Raw genomic sequence first — 15,851 nt, forward strand, 5'->3', positions numbered from 1 at the left:
CCTATGGGCCCATTGTTAATATTAGTGTGTGTGTGTGTAATTATTGACTTATTAAGATAAAGAATACTTTGAAGTACACTACCTGTAACCTTAAACTATTATATGTAATCCCAACTATAGCCTACCCATCACTGGAGCATGCTCACGACTTCCCTAACTACGCATCTACTGGCGCCACTGCATGCGCCTCGCCATCTCTGATCCCAGAGGCCTCGATGGATCTCTGAAACTGCTCAAGACATGGTGACTACACACAATGAACGCATATTAGACAGATAAAATTAGCTGCAATTTCCTCAGTAATGGAAATTAATAAAAATACTAATGTAACTTATCAACGACACCTGTTTATCTTACATATGCACCTGTGCTGCCCCGTTGAGACAACTACATTGATGTTGCTGTCTCTGGTGTTGCCGATAAGTTGTCAGTCGCTTCTCATCTGAGATGGAACTTGAAGTACTGAAACTTATGCTGGAAAATTTACACAAATAACACGGCAGACTTCACAACTTACAATGCAAAGACGCTGCCTCTGTAAACAAGTTCTTCTAAATACCATCCTTTCTTATGGCTCTTGAGTGTTAGGTCTGACACCAATCACCGGACTTGAGGAATACCTTCTGCAATACGCCGCTCATACGATTATTCCCGACGACCGCACACGTTCAGGGATGGGACACAACCATCGTGCGAGAAACTCGCCCCACTCCAGAAAGGTTACTCCCAGCAGCAGCGGCATGGGCGGGTACACAATTGTACACTCCTGGAAATGGAAAAAAGAACACATTGACACTGGTGTGTCAGACCCACCATACTTGCTCCGGACACTACGAGAGGGCTGTACAAGCAATGATCACACGCACGGCACAGCGGACACACCAGGAACCGCGGTGTTGGCCGTCGAATGGCGCTAGCTGCGCAGCATTTGTGCACCGCCGCCGTTAGTGTCAGCCAGTTTGCCGTGGCATACGGAGCTCCATCGCAGTCTTTAACACTGGTAGCATGCCGCGACAGCGTGGACGTGAACCGTATGTGCAGTTGACGGACTTTGAGCGAGGGTGTATAGTGGGAGACCGGGTGGACGTACCGCCGAATTGCTCAACACGTGGGGCGTGAGGTCTCCACAGTACATCGATGTTGTTGCCAGTGGTCGGCGGAAGGTGCACGTGCCCGTCGACCTGGGACCGGACCGCAGCGACGCACGGATGCACGCCAAGACTGTAGGATCCTACGCAGTGCCGTAGGGGACCGCACCGCCACTTCCCAGCAAATTAGGGACACTGTTGCTCCTGGGGTATCAGCGAGGACCATTCGCAACCGTCTCCATGAAGCTGGGCTACGGTCCCGCACACCGTTAGGCTGTCTTCCGCTCACGCCCCAACATCGTGCAGCCCGTCTCCAGCGGTGTCGCGACAGGCGTGAATGGAGGGACGAATGGAGACGTGTCGTCTTCAGCGATGAGAGTCGCTACTGCCTTGGTGCCAATGATGGTCGTATGCGTGTTTGGCGCCGTGCAGGTGAGCGCCACAATCAGGACTGCATACGACCGAGGCACACAGGGCCAACACCCGGCATCATGGTGTGGGGAGCGATCTCCTACACTGGCCATACACCTCTGGTGATCGTCGAGGGGACACTGAATAGTGCACGGTACATCCAAACCGTCATCGAACCCATCGTTCTACCATTCCTAGACCGGCAAGGGAACTTGCTGTTCCAACAGGACAATGCACGTCCGCATGTATCCCGTGCCACCCAACGTGCTCTAGAAGGTGTAAGTCAACTACCCTGGCCAGCAAGATCTCCGGATCTGCCCCCATTGAGCATGTCTGGGACTGGATGAAGCGTTGTCTCACGCGGTCTGCACGTCCAGCACAAACACTGGTCCAACTGAGGCGCCAGGTGGAAATGGCATGGCAAGCCGTTTCACAGGACTACATCCAGCATCTCTACGATCGTCTCCATGGGAGAATAGCAGCCTGCATTGCTGCGAAAGGTGGATATACACTGTACTAGTGCCGACATTGTGCATGCTCTGTTGCCTGTGTCTATGTGCCTGTGGTTCTGTCAGTGTGATCATGTGATGTATCTGACCCCAGGAATGTGTCAAAGTTTCCCCTTCCTGGGACAATGAATTCACGGTGTTCTTATTTCAATTTCCAGGAGTGTATATCCGCCTCCAAACCCTAAGAGTATAGTGCAATGCACTGTGGTGCACCCAACGCACCAATGAAAGAAAGAAAAACTCACTGAAAATAGGTGCAACACTGCAATAGTGTGCCCATAACATCTGTGACAAAAACTGCGTAAACAAACAAATGGTGCACGCTGTAAGGCGTGCCCAGAACACTGTCGATAAACATTCAGTAACTCTTCCTCAACAAAGACATAGTAATAGGTATGGTGTAAAAGACAAAACTTACATGAAGATGAAGTCTGCGTTTCCATTGACTCGGAAGAGTGGTGGCTCCCCCATGTAAAGGAAAGTCCAGGAAAGTGAGTTCGACCGACACAGCTCCTATCTTCGCTTTCAGAGTTAACCAGCATCGCGCAAGATCATATGTCGCTTCGTAGCCCGTTCAAGTTACACAAATTATGTGTACAACGGAAAGATGTTTTCCAAACCAGTTTATTTTACAAAATTTTCCCATTTGTTTCACACACAAGACTTATTCCACAAACGGCTTGATGTAGGATATGTGGTGAATACCAATGGATTTGTTGCCCTTCAGTGTCTGCAGTTCGTACGTGTTTTGGAAGGCGATTCTTTTAACCATGTAGGGCCCATTGTGCACTGAGAAAAGCTTTTTGGAGTTTCTGTTTTTGATTATTTTAAAACCGAAAAGATTTTACCAAAACTTTTTCCCCAATACGAAAACTATATTCTCGTGCTCCTTTATCCACACAGGTTTTCCTGTCTCTAGCTTGTAACCGCCCTGTTACAATTGTTAGAAGTTAGTCAGCCGGTGTCGTAATTTTGAAAGGAGAGTTATTATGAATGTCACGTAATAAGTATTTTGCGTGAAGTGACATTGCGACACAGGCAAAGGTCAATTGAGGAAACTAAGCCACTGAATATTAAAAGTAATATTACTACGGAACACACCCGGCTGACTACACAAAATAAGAGGGCACGTCCATTCGCGAGTGAGCGGTTCAAAATTAGAATTAATACTGTAAAGGAAATGGGTCTTAAGTATAGTTATGTTGGTGCACAGTCAATTATATGCGAACGTTCGATCGGGATAAAGGCACGTACGTTCTAAGTACTATCATTCCCCGTGGCCTGGGTAAAAAGAATTGTGATTAAAATGCATTTATTCATCTGAGAAAGAAAGTAATCGAACTAAGTAATTAAATGAAAAGAAAGACTGCAAGTTCTGAATGTCGCAGCAAATATATTGAAATTGACATTGGCGGCCACGAAGGGAATAAGATGAACACATTCACGTACCTCTATTATTGAGTAGCGTCGCCTCCACATATATTCTCCATACAAAGTTAAAATAATAATAAGCTTCCAGAGTTACAGGAGCTGGAATCCATGGTATTGTAAGTCAGAAAATCATATTGTTCATAAATTTCTTTGATTGTATAACACAATGTTAATAAAATTACACAGCACGTCTTATCACCAGGACATGAGAAGAACGAAAGGTAACTGATACTAAAACTAATAAACGAAGAGCATAAAGCTTCTTTTGTCAGTCAGTGTTAAATACTTTTCAAGTGGATCGTTGGTGAGAGAGTCGAGTAATTATGTATTGAACTGGGGACCTAGAAACGACGGAGAGACCACCGTAGCCCTCAGTGGTACACTGCGCTAAACAGGCAGGCGGCGCACTCCATCGTGCCCCCAGGCAGAAGGAGGGATGTGTCGGGACCGACAGCGGCGTCCCTCAAGCTTTTCCCTGCCGCCCAGACACATTTACTACACACCGACCACCCTATAGCATCAATTCTCGTCCAGCAGTCACTCGCTGGTCCCAGTACCTGCACAATACTTAAACCCTTATTAAGTTCCTGTATATCGCCCCCCCCCCCCCCCCCCCCCTTGGGCGAATTGTCCGAGGAAATGTCAAATTCCGGGCAATGAGCCCAGCCACTTTACTCACTGATAGTTCTTTCACTCCTTTACACACGTACCTGAATTGCACTGTTCGTGTCTTTTAAAGTATCTCACCATCACTTTGCTTATATAGTTCTGTTGCCAGCCCTGGCACTTAGCAATGAAAACAAAATTTTTACACTAGGATACACAAAATATACATTAACTTAGATACAAACACAAAAATTACTGCATCGTCCTTTACATCAAATACATGATTATTACATTACATTTTATACAAGTCCATAGTTCAGTTCCTTACGACGGTTTGCATCGTTATTGGTCCTGCATACAAATAACATTTTCAGTAGCTTGCTGACAACAAAATTACATTTCACAAGTCTTTTTTATTACTCTACAATTACATTTTTCCCGAAAATAAAAAAAAAGTTTCACATGAACATCGTATATTTCGATGTGCCGATCCAGGCTGTAGGGTTAGCATGGGTATAGTTAGTGGTAAGTGTGATAAATTCTTCAATACGGCTGCTTGTGCTTTCCGCTGCCTATCTCTTTTACTCTAGGATATTTTAATAACGTCCCAATATATCCCCTTTCTGGGTTTTATAGTTGTCTCAACAGCGGAGAAGATAAACATGTAACAAATAAAATTCACTTAGTCCAACTTAACACTAACATATACATAAACATTCGTTCTGTTGTGCCTTAAGTTCAGTGAACCCTGGGTGTCGTTTTTACTTCGTAACGTGGGACGTAGATCATGTGAACTATAGTGGTAAGACTTTATTTAGTGGGTCAGTGTGTCTACATCTCGTTGCAATACGGTGAGTGTCCATTTGAAGATAGAGTTTGCTTTCCATTCAAATTGTCCCCCTGCATCACGCCGTCAGTCAGTGATGCGTCAGTTACAAGTATCCACAAACGCAACCGTTAGTCTGGCAGCACGCTACTACGCACCGTTTGGAGTCCATTAATCGTGCACTCACTGCCAAGCCGTGACGGTCAATACATCTTTATGAAGTGTTTTGCGCACCGTTCGCATCGTTTTCGAAACTACTGCGCCTACTTCAACTCGTCGAACACCTTGGCTGTGAGAAGGGACCCCAGGTCACCTCCTGCGTTCACTGCACGAAGGTAGGTACTGCATTTTATTATTTAGCTTGCCAGCGGCACACTGTCCGCACAAACACCCGTGCCGTAGCAGGCTTCCTCGATTCACCACGTCTCCTTTATTTCGAAGTTAACTTGCCTCTATGCGTATAACTCGCACATCATTGAGTAACTCGCCGTCACTGAATAACTCACTGTCATTGAGTAACTATACACTGTTTCGTTCACTTTTACCATTTACAGAACTTTAATGGTGTACATATTGCTCAAAATAGTTCATTACACAAGTTGGTAGGCGAATGTATTCTCAGAAAATACGGTCGCGATAGTATCTGACATCTCACAGGGCATGAGAGAACATGTTTTCGAGAGCAACAGCACTTTCCTAACTTAGGATCGTGCTACAAATGCACTTATACGTCGAAACGACTATAAAAAAATGGCTACATGAAAAGTACTTATAGAAATTGTCTCCAAATGAAGCACAATCTGTGCAACTACCCGCAAGGTACTGTGGGGCGGGGAGGAATTTCATCTTTGCGTCACCCGACATTGTATCAAAGCACGGTACACACATCAAAAACAAGTAGAATGAAATAATAACACATAAATAAACAAACCACTATACTTAAATTCACACATAAATAGATAATTAAAATGCTAGGTAGTACGAAGAACAGATTGATAATGAAGCTTGGCTACTGTATGCTATACTGCTTCCTAAATCTGTCTGTTTTTGTACACTTTTTCATGTTCATGTGCTCGTCATTGTATCACTCGTATGTGCACAATTTACACACGCACACATTTTTTCGTTTGACGCTTCTTTCGTGAGATATTTGGCCCGATCACTATCAATCGACCACCCTATATATGTATCACGAAGCAAATACCGTCCGCACTGGCGGAATGTTACGTGATACCTCGTACTTACACGTTTGTGACTATTACAGCGCCATCTATCGCAAAGCGAAAAAAGTGGTCCAACAAAAACATTCATATTTCTTTACGTACTACGCGAATATGTAATAAAAAAATGGGGGTTCCTATTTAAAAAAAAAAACGCAGTTTATGTCCTTTTGACCTATGGCAGCGCCATCTAGCGGGCCAACCATAGCGCCATCTGGTTTCCCCTTTCAAACTAGAAAAGTTTCGTTCTTTGTAGTTTTTTCGTTTTACGCTTATTCCGTGAGATTTTTGGCCCGGTCACGATCAATCTGAAGTTTCGGGTGAGATTATCTCGAAAACTATACATCGGGTAAAAATAGTGGATAAGACAAGTTCGTAAGATCAAAAGGGAACGTCAAATGATACTACACCTGACCTCCAGACCCCACCCTGTTGGGTGAGGGGTAGCAACTTTTAAATTTTAACTGGAAACACTCAATTTTATTGGACTTTCGGACTCTCCATAAAAAAAAAATCAAGTCTTGTCTGAAACATTTTTTAAACAATTGACAGATGGCGCTGAAATCGAAAAAAAGTAAAATTGGGGAAGAACTCTGATTTATTTAGAATAACCCGAGAAAAACGCATCAAATCGATAAAAAATGTGCACCAATTCTTTCGTTACACCAAATTAAGCTATTTTTGCACAAAATGTACTGTATCCTACTTTTAGCGTTACCCAGGAACAACAGCATAGACGTAGTAGAATGATGTTCCCATGGGGTGCTTCATTAGTGTGATTCCCCTTGCCTCTCACATGTTGGGGTCCTTAATTAATGAAATTAGCCCCGAAGAAATTGTTCAAAATAATCCCCATTTGCTTCAATGCATAAAGTCAATCGTCTACGAAAGTTGTCCACAGTTTTGAGCAACACGTCCCGTGGTATGGCCACACACGCTCTTCGAATGTGTTGCTCCATATCGCTTTGGGTTGTGGGCTGTCTTTCATAAACAATATTTTTTTAAATAACCCCGCAAGAAAAAATCAGGAGATGTAAGGACTGGTGAACGTGGAGGCCACTGAATTGGTCCGCCTCTTTCTATCCACCGACCAGGGTGCCGTAAATTTAAAACGTTCCACACATTTTTAGCATAATGGGGAGCTGCTCCGTTCTGTTTGAACCACATTCATTGCCTAGTTTCTAAATCTACATCTTCCATTAGGTCCAACAACTCCTCGCGGAGAAGTTGTCAATAAGATTCCCCAGTAACATTTCGGTCAAAAAAATACGGTTCTATGAAGCAACCGTTTAAAATTCCACACCAGACCATTAACGACCATTTGTGTTAATTGTTAACGGTTCAAATGGCTCTGAGCACTATAGGACTTAATTTCTGAGGTCATCAGTCCCCTAGAACTTAAAACTACTTAAACCTAACTAACCTAAGGACATCACACACATCCATGCCCGAGACAGGATTCGAACCTGCGACCGTAGTGGTCGCTCGGTTCCAGGCTGTAGAGCCTAGAACCGCTCGGCCACCCCAGCCGGCAATTGTCAACGGGTCTGTGCCAGTGTGGATTGACAGGGAACCAATAATGACAATCATGACGATTTAATTCGCCATTGATTTTTAATCTGGCTTCATCGGCGAACATAACGTATCTAAAAAAAAAAAATCATGTTCACCTCTTAGTCCGCAGCTCGTGGTCGTGCGGTAGTGTTCTCGCTTCCCACGCCCGGGTTCGATTCCCGGCGGCATCAGGGGTTTTCTCTGCCTCGTGATGACTGGGTGTTGTGTGATGTCCTTAGGTTAGTGAGGTTTAAGTAGTTCTAAGTTCTAGGGGACTGATGGCCATAGATGTTAAGTCCCATAGTGCTCAGAGCCATTTGAACCATTTTTTTCACTCTTATCATTTCCAAGGTCCATTGGTAGAAATGCACATTTATTTGCATATTTTATTTGCATTTAATGCCTGTGTCAGTGTGATATGATGCGCATGATAATTATGTGCCTTCAAAATCCTCAAAACAGTTGATTTCAGTATTCCAGTTTGTCTCTGAATCGCACGACTACTAATTTCAGGATCCAGTTGAACACTGGCGAGAACGGTAAGGGTACGAGCATCATTTTCATTGTTTTCGCGATGACGAGGTGGACGGTGCATGTATCCATTTCGAGCTCGTTAAAGTGCAATTTCGAATAATGTTTTCGCTTGGATTTCGTCTGTTTGGGAAACGATCCGCATACAATTGCGCAGCTGCAGCGTAATTGTTATGGTATTCACCTAAAATTAACATCATGTCAACAATTTCTGCAGGAGGATAGTGAGCCATGTTTTCGCTAAAGAATAATTTACTTTCGTCAGTTGATGTTTACGGTTCAAAATCTGAAATATCTGATCAAATAGAGATGTGGCCCCTCCACGCCCGCTCCAAAGTAGTGACCAGACCAAAAGTTCTACTTTCACCTCCGTCAACATTTATCTAGTAAGTGGATCACAGGATGCTGGGCTGTGATATCCGTGCATCTAGGTAAGATTACGCATTAACACGGCCCATCAGGTGATAGATAGCGGACGAAACGCGAATGAGGGTAGCAATTTGAAGAGCAGAGGGGAAAAAAGTGCCAAGACTCAGTTGCTGCAGCCGCTGCATTCCCGGAACAATCAAGATCGTTATATAGTAGAGGGAGATCGGCCATAGATCATCTCACTGTGTGTGTGTGGGGGGGGGGGGGGGGGGTGCTTGTCTGCATGCAGTGTACGGTACGGCTTCCCTGCGTGGTGCCAGTTATTCGACATCGGCAGTTTGTTCCAGCTGGAAATCCAGTAATGGTGTCTGATTAACAGGGGTTCACCTGGACCGTTGTGTTTGCGTGTGCTTGGCCATAGATGTTAGGTCCTTACAAGTATGTCTTTGGGTCTTTTATTTTCCCATCTATGGTTGTGGTCGCAGTTCCCCAGATTCAGAATAAACGGGTTCTACGAATGTCTGGAGTTTCTGCATGGTCTTGTGGTGAGTTTGTGGATTATCTCCGTGAGAGTTTCAAGTCGGTGTTCCCGGTGAAGGTCCGCGATGCGTGTGTATCGTGGAGCATTGATTATGATTTTGAGTACTTTGTTTTGTATGAGCTGCAGACGGCGCAGGCGTGTAGGCGCAGCGTATCCGCAGACAGGAGCTGCGTACGTCATCAGGGGTCGGATAAGTGTCATGTACATGGACCTCGACACCCTTCTGTTCAGTGTGTTACGCCTGTTGAGCACAGGGTACAGCTGTTTGAGCCTCCCGCTTGTTCGGTTGGTCATGTGTTGTATGTGGTCCCCCCAGAGTAATTTCCGATCCAGCGAGACACGAGGTGGGCGCGCATGTAGAGTTATTGGTCTGCATTATCGGTGATTGCGCAGTTGCTTCGGTCTTCTACTGAACAGAACGGCTTCGCACTTGTCGACGTTTACTCTAACACGCCATTTCTCCAACCAAGGCTCAGCCACTCTGAGTGTAGTCTGTAAGCATGACGTAATGTTTGATGGTTTCGAATCCTGCGCGACGATGGCTGTGTCATCCGCATAGATTGCCATCGTTGTGTTGTATGAGGTTGGGAGATCGTTTATGTAGAGGTTAAACAATAGGGGCCCTAGGATGCTTCCCTGGGGTACTCCCGCGTGTATACCGTGACGTGTTGATTGTTTTCCCTACATGTCAGTTCAAATGGTTCAGATGGCTCTGAGCACTATGGGACTTAACATCTATGGACATCAGTCCCCTAGAACTTAGAACTACTTAAACCTAACTAACCCAAGGACATCACACAACACCTAGTCATCACTGCATTTCAGTGTTGAAACTCCTGTCTGTGAGGTATGAGTGTATTAGACGCACCAGCCCGTCGGGGAATCCCGCGTCGCTGAGTTTGCGAATGAGGCCGTTGTGCCATAGACGGTCGAAAGCCTTTTCGATGTCCAGGAACATCGCCCCTGTTGCTTTGTTTGTGTTGAAGCCATGTGTTATATGTTCAACGACCCGTAAGGGTTGTTGTGTTGTGGAGTGGTGATTCCTGATGCCGAATTGCTCCGGTCTGAGGATGTCATTTGTTATGCAGTGCCTAGTGATGCGTTTGAGAATTACCTTATCAACAATCTTACTGAGCGAGCTCAGAAGGCTGATGGGTCGGTAATTTTGTGGGAGACTGTGGTCTTTCCCCGGCCTCCTGAACGTCAGTACCTTGGCCGTCATCCAAAAGGCGGGGAAGTGTTGGTGTTTTAGTATGGCATTCGTTATGTGTGTTAGGTATTCAGTAGCTTTATCCGTGAGCTCCTGGAGCACACGGTTTTGAATGCCATCATGACCAGGGGATTTCCTAGCACCGGAATGCATTATAGCCCAGGAGACTTCGGCTGTGCTAGCATGTCGCACGTCGTCGCGCGATAGTTGGGCTAAAATGCGTGTAACCTCCTGGTCAGTAGCAAGTGTGAACACTGGATCTGATGGTACCAAGTTCGGTGTGAATGATGCTGCGAGTGTGCGTGCCATTAGTTCTGCTTTCTCTTCCACTGAGTATGCAGGTCCGTCAGGCCCTTGAAGCATTGGGGTGTATATTTTCTCCCTGGTGAAGTGTCGGGCTAGTTGCCACACGCCAGGTCGCGTAGTGTCCAGGCCTTCGAGTTTTTGGTTCTACTGTTGTGTTCTATGTGTTTGTATTCTATCGTGTACGATGCCCTGTAGCCTGTCCATGTGCCGTTTGATGTACTGACGCCTGGTGCGCTGCCTTTGTCTCCTGAGGCGATTCCTCATTGAGATTAGGCCCAGGTTTTCCTGGGGCAGGGCCGCACTGTGTTGTTGTGAGGTGCGATCAGGTATGGTGCCCGCCATTGCGTCCTGGACGGCGTTAGTGAGGGTTTCTACTGCCTCGTCAATTTGTGCTGTTTCGTTAATTTCGTGTATGGATGGGATGTGGCTATCGAGCATTTCCTTGAATAATGTCCAATTCGCACGTCCGTAGTCCAACATCCTGCGTTGTTCCATGTGCTGCAGTGTTTCCTCAATGTATAGTATTACAGGTTGGTGGTTTGAGGGCAGATCGTTTTCAATGGCAACGTTGAGTGTCGATGTAATGCCCTTGATGAGGGCCATGTCTAACACGTCTGGCCTGTGTCCCATCTGATAGGGAATGTGCGTCGGTTCAGTCGGCGCTAGTATAATGTAGTTTCTGCCTAGTGAATGTTCATACAGTTTTTTGCCGTTGGGATTTCGTATGCGTGGATTCCATTCTGGGTGTTTTGCGTTCAGATCTCCAGCGACTATTACCCGCGGTGAGATGTTGATTAGTATGCTGATATCGCGTGTTGAAATGCCTACAGGACTGTTGTATACCGATATCAGTGTGGTGTAGCCTCGACTTTTTCCAGTTCAGGGAGCTCTATGTTTGTGTGCTCAATGGCTTTGTGTATGACGATTGCAGTTCCACCTGCCACGGCGTCGCCCGGTCGGTCGGTACGATAGACGCAGTAGCCAGGAAAGTTTAATTGCTTGTGCGGTTTAAGCTTAGTCTCGCTCAGTAGCGCGACAAGGATTCCCTTGCGCTTCATGAACGCGGCAAATTCTGCCCTTTTGTTGTGGATCGAGTCTGCATTCCAGAACAGGATCTGTGATAGTGTGTGCGGGTTTGTGTTACGGGCCGGGTGTGGTATATTATTCATGTAAGAATGTGAAAGAGTGTTGTGACGGCAATGTGTATAACAGCCCAGTATTGCCCGGGTTCGGCGCTCATGAGCTGGGTGATGAGTGTAGTGACGGCCGTCAGCACCTTTGTAAGGATTTGAACGGTCGTGTGTTGAGGGAATAGTGTTTCCAGTATTCCCCCAGATGATGTGTTGGTGTTGGGTGTGGCAGCCTGAGGTGCTGTTGTAGAGTTAGCGGCCGCTTGTGCGGGTATTGGTGTGTTGTTAGGAGTGGCATTTGTGTTTATGTTTTGTGACAGAGGTTGAGGCGCCTGTGTTACTTCTGTGGTTAGGGGGATGGTAGTGTGGGTTACAGTCTCGATGTCTTGTTGACTGTTATCCTGTGTGTCTGATCGCATTGCACCGACCTTTATACTGAGACATAGTTCGCAGTTTGGCCACGGTAGCGCCAAAGTCGGGTGAGTAATGCAATTGTGACTAACGAGATTTTAACGCCATTCTGCCTCACTCCACCAAAAACTGTGGTGGGTAGGATACATTTTGTAAACAAATAGCTTAATTGAGCGTAATGAAAGAATTGGTGCACATTTTGTATCGATTTGATGCATCCTTCTCGGATCATTCTAAATAAATCGGAGTTCTTCCCCCAATTTTAATTCTTCTCGATTTCGCGCCATCTGCCAGTGGTTTAAAAATATCTTTCAGACAAAACTTAATTAATTTTTTATGGAGAATCCGAATCTGCAATAAAAATGGATGTTTCCATTCAAGATTTAAAAGTTGCCCCACCCTGTCCAAGGGGATGGGGGCTTGGGGTCATGTGTAGTATCATTTGATGTTCCCCTTTGAGCTTACGAACTTGCCTTCCCCACAATTTTTAACCAATGTATAGTTTTAGAGATAATCTCATCCGTAACTTCAGATGGACTGCCATATATATATATATAGTCACTCCCTACTTTATTTGTCACAAAATATCTTCAACTCAGATTGGATAAAATATTATAAACATAAAAGAAAATCTGTGTGTGTATTCCTTTAAAGTCAACATAGATTCTTTTTGCTTTCAGTCCGAAGAAAAGACAAATTATTAAAATTCTGTGGTTTTACTGACCGACCAGTAGTGTACGTCTCAGTGATCTTGGTAATATTTTATAACATAGATCGTAAATCGTAGTGACATTAGTGTAACATAATTGCTTCTCATCGCTGATTGAAGTCTCGTAGCATCTCGATGAATGTCACCTGTAAAGAATTATATTTGTTTCGGCATTACCTAATTTCTCTGCTGGTCAGTTTCCTGTAACTTAACTCGTACATATTTCTTTTTTTTTATTGTAAGAGATAGTCTTAAGTCTGCCTCAGATAACATTTAGAAATCTTACCTCAGCAGTGTACTTGCACTCAAACGTGTGTATAAAGTCGAAAAAAATATTTGTATTTTAGTAAGATCACACTAGTTTTCATGCATAGGTTATATCTTTAGATGTACTTTACTTAGATTAGGTTGCCGTCGTATGGTATATAGCATACTAAACTTTCATTAGCAAACTAGCTCTGAGTACTATGCGACTTAACTTCTGAGGTCCTCAGTCGCCTAGAACTTAGAACTAATTCAACCTAACTAACCTAAGGACAGCACACACATCCATGCCCGAGGCAGGATTCGAACCTGCGACCGTAGCGGTCGCTCGGTTCCAGACTGTAGCGCCTAGAACCGCACGGCCACTCCAGCCTGCTTTCATTAGCAGCCAGAAGTCGTTACATCATCGCAGCATAAAAAAAAATTAATATTGTTTTGCTCGACATATTCATAGATAATGCCTAGTGGTGTGGATATCCTCCCCCCCCCCCCCCCCCACCCTCCAAAAAAAAAAAATTCTCTCTGCACCATGACATGTACTTGAGTGACCATACACTTGTGCAGTATCTTAGGGAGTCCAATATTATCTGTAACTTACCCTGTACCTTACAACCTTAATGCACAAGTGGCATAAAAATAAACTTAAAGCTACCGGTACTTTGTTTCGAGGTCTGAGCTAATTGTTCACTCCAGAATACATACATAAATGTGAAACTAAAATACCACTGTGATCATGAACTATTCAGCCAAACCTTCCAAGTACACCCTGCGCCAGCATTGCTACACACCAATTGACGTGTATGTCCTAGCTTGCGCCGGCCGGAGTGGCCGGCTCTAGGCGCTACAGTCTGGAACCGCGCGACCGCCACGGTCGCAGGTTCGAATCCTGCCTCGGGCATGGATGTGTGTGATGTCCTTAGGTTAGGTTTAAGTAGTTCTAAGTTCTAGGGGACTGATGACCTCAGAAGTTAAGTCCCATAGTGCTCAGAGCTATCTGAACAATGTCCTACCTCGCTTATGTATTGTATCCACAGTCACTGACAAATGGAAACAGAAATAGTGAAGTGCTCTGATTCATTTAGTTGCATAAAATATACTTACTTTACCCTAATCGTATCCCTTTTTTTTTTACCATAGGTTACTTATTTCACTCGTGTGCATAGATGTAAAGTGTGATACTTAAACATGGTGGAATTTCCTCAAGTCTCTGTGTGCAGAGAGTCCTTTGATTTTACCATTGTTAGGATGCGCAAGTAAATAACATCCGTCATGCGGAATATGTACAATAATATACGGACCAGTATACCTTATTTGCCACTTAGCGTTCTTCTTGAACAGACAAGATTTCACATGGGTCTTAAGTAGTACTTTTTGTCTAACCACAAATCTGGTAACACCATGCGGCAGTTTGGCAAAATGCTTCTTATGGCGTTGAGCTTGTTCTGTAATAGAGATCAAAACCTCTCTTACCTTTTCATTTAAATCTACTGGTTGTCTTGTTACAGATGGGATAAACAAATAAATGGCGTGTGACGAGGGCCTCCCGTCAGGTAGACCGCTAGCCTGGTGCAAGTCTTTCCATTTGACGCCACTTCGGCGACATGCGCGTCGATGGGGATGAAATAATGATGATGATTAGGACAACACAACACCCAGTGCCTGAGCGGAGAAAATCTGCGACCCAGCCGGGAATCGAACCCGGACCCTTGGGATTGTCAGTCTATCGCGATGACCACTCCGCTACTGGGGGCGGACGCAGATAGGATGCTTCATTTTGATACTTTAGCAAATTACTGTCGTGGTAGCATGGATCGCTCCCACAACTATCCATGGCCAACACTGGGGAACATAATGAGGCCACGTTTAATTTAACGCCCCATTATTACTGTTTGTAGGTGTTTTGTCTGTTACTTCTATAATATTCACCCCTCTGTTGCGCATCCCGATTATGATTGAGCCCCGAGTTTATAGGGGTAATGTTATTTTGTGCTTTGGGCGGATATGATTGATTACTAATCGGGTACTGCCACTGCACATTTCGTGAGTGAGCCGTGTTGTTGTTATTAAATTGAGACTGAAAATTACTGTGTTACCCCACTGATTTCCGTTCTCGTTTCTATTCCGATTTCGTTTCCGGTTACCGAAGTAGCCAGAGTTGTTTCTGTCACCATTTTCTCTTTTCCTTTTATATTTTGGGTTAAAATTTTGGTTATAGTTATTACTAAAATTGCCTTCCAAACTCGGGCCTGGCACATGCGCTGCTGTGACGGGATCGACAATGGCCGGTCGTGACTCAGCCGCGCACGCTACATTGTTGCGCCGTACTGCGGCTGCTGGCGCTGCAAAGGCTGGTTGCCACCACTGCTATGGAAATCATTTTGGTTGGTGTAGCTCTGTCTTGCATCTTCATTAATTAAGTCAATGGAGCCCAAGACAGGTAGAAAATACTCCAAAATGCTTTCGGGTACTTGCACTAGCTTTTCCCGAATATTAAGCGCAAGTTTTGCTTTCAGAATGCGGGGGACGTCAGTGTGTGTCACTGGCTCATTCCAGAACCTCGTCTTATTTAAATATTTCCCAAAATACTTTTACAATGATCAAAATTATGGATTATATTGTTCAGGGTTGAATAACGCTCTTGTGTGTAACTTGTGATTTAGAGGGTTGGGTTGTTTGGGGAAGGAGACCAGACAGCGAGCTCTTCGGTCTCATGGGATTAGGGATGGACGGGGGAG

The sequence above is a fragment of the Schistocerca gregaria genome, chromosome 4 (assembly GCF_023897955.1).
Source record: "Schistocerca gregaria isolate iqSchGreg1 chromosome 4, iqSchGreg1.2, whole genome shotgun sequence".
Taxonomy (NCBI): Eukaryota; Metazoa; Arthropoda; class Insecta; order Orthoptera; family Acrididae; genus Schistocerca; species Schistocerca gregaria.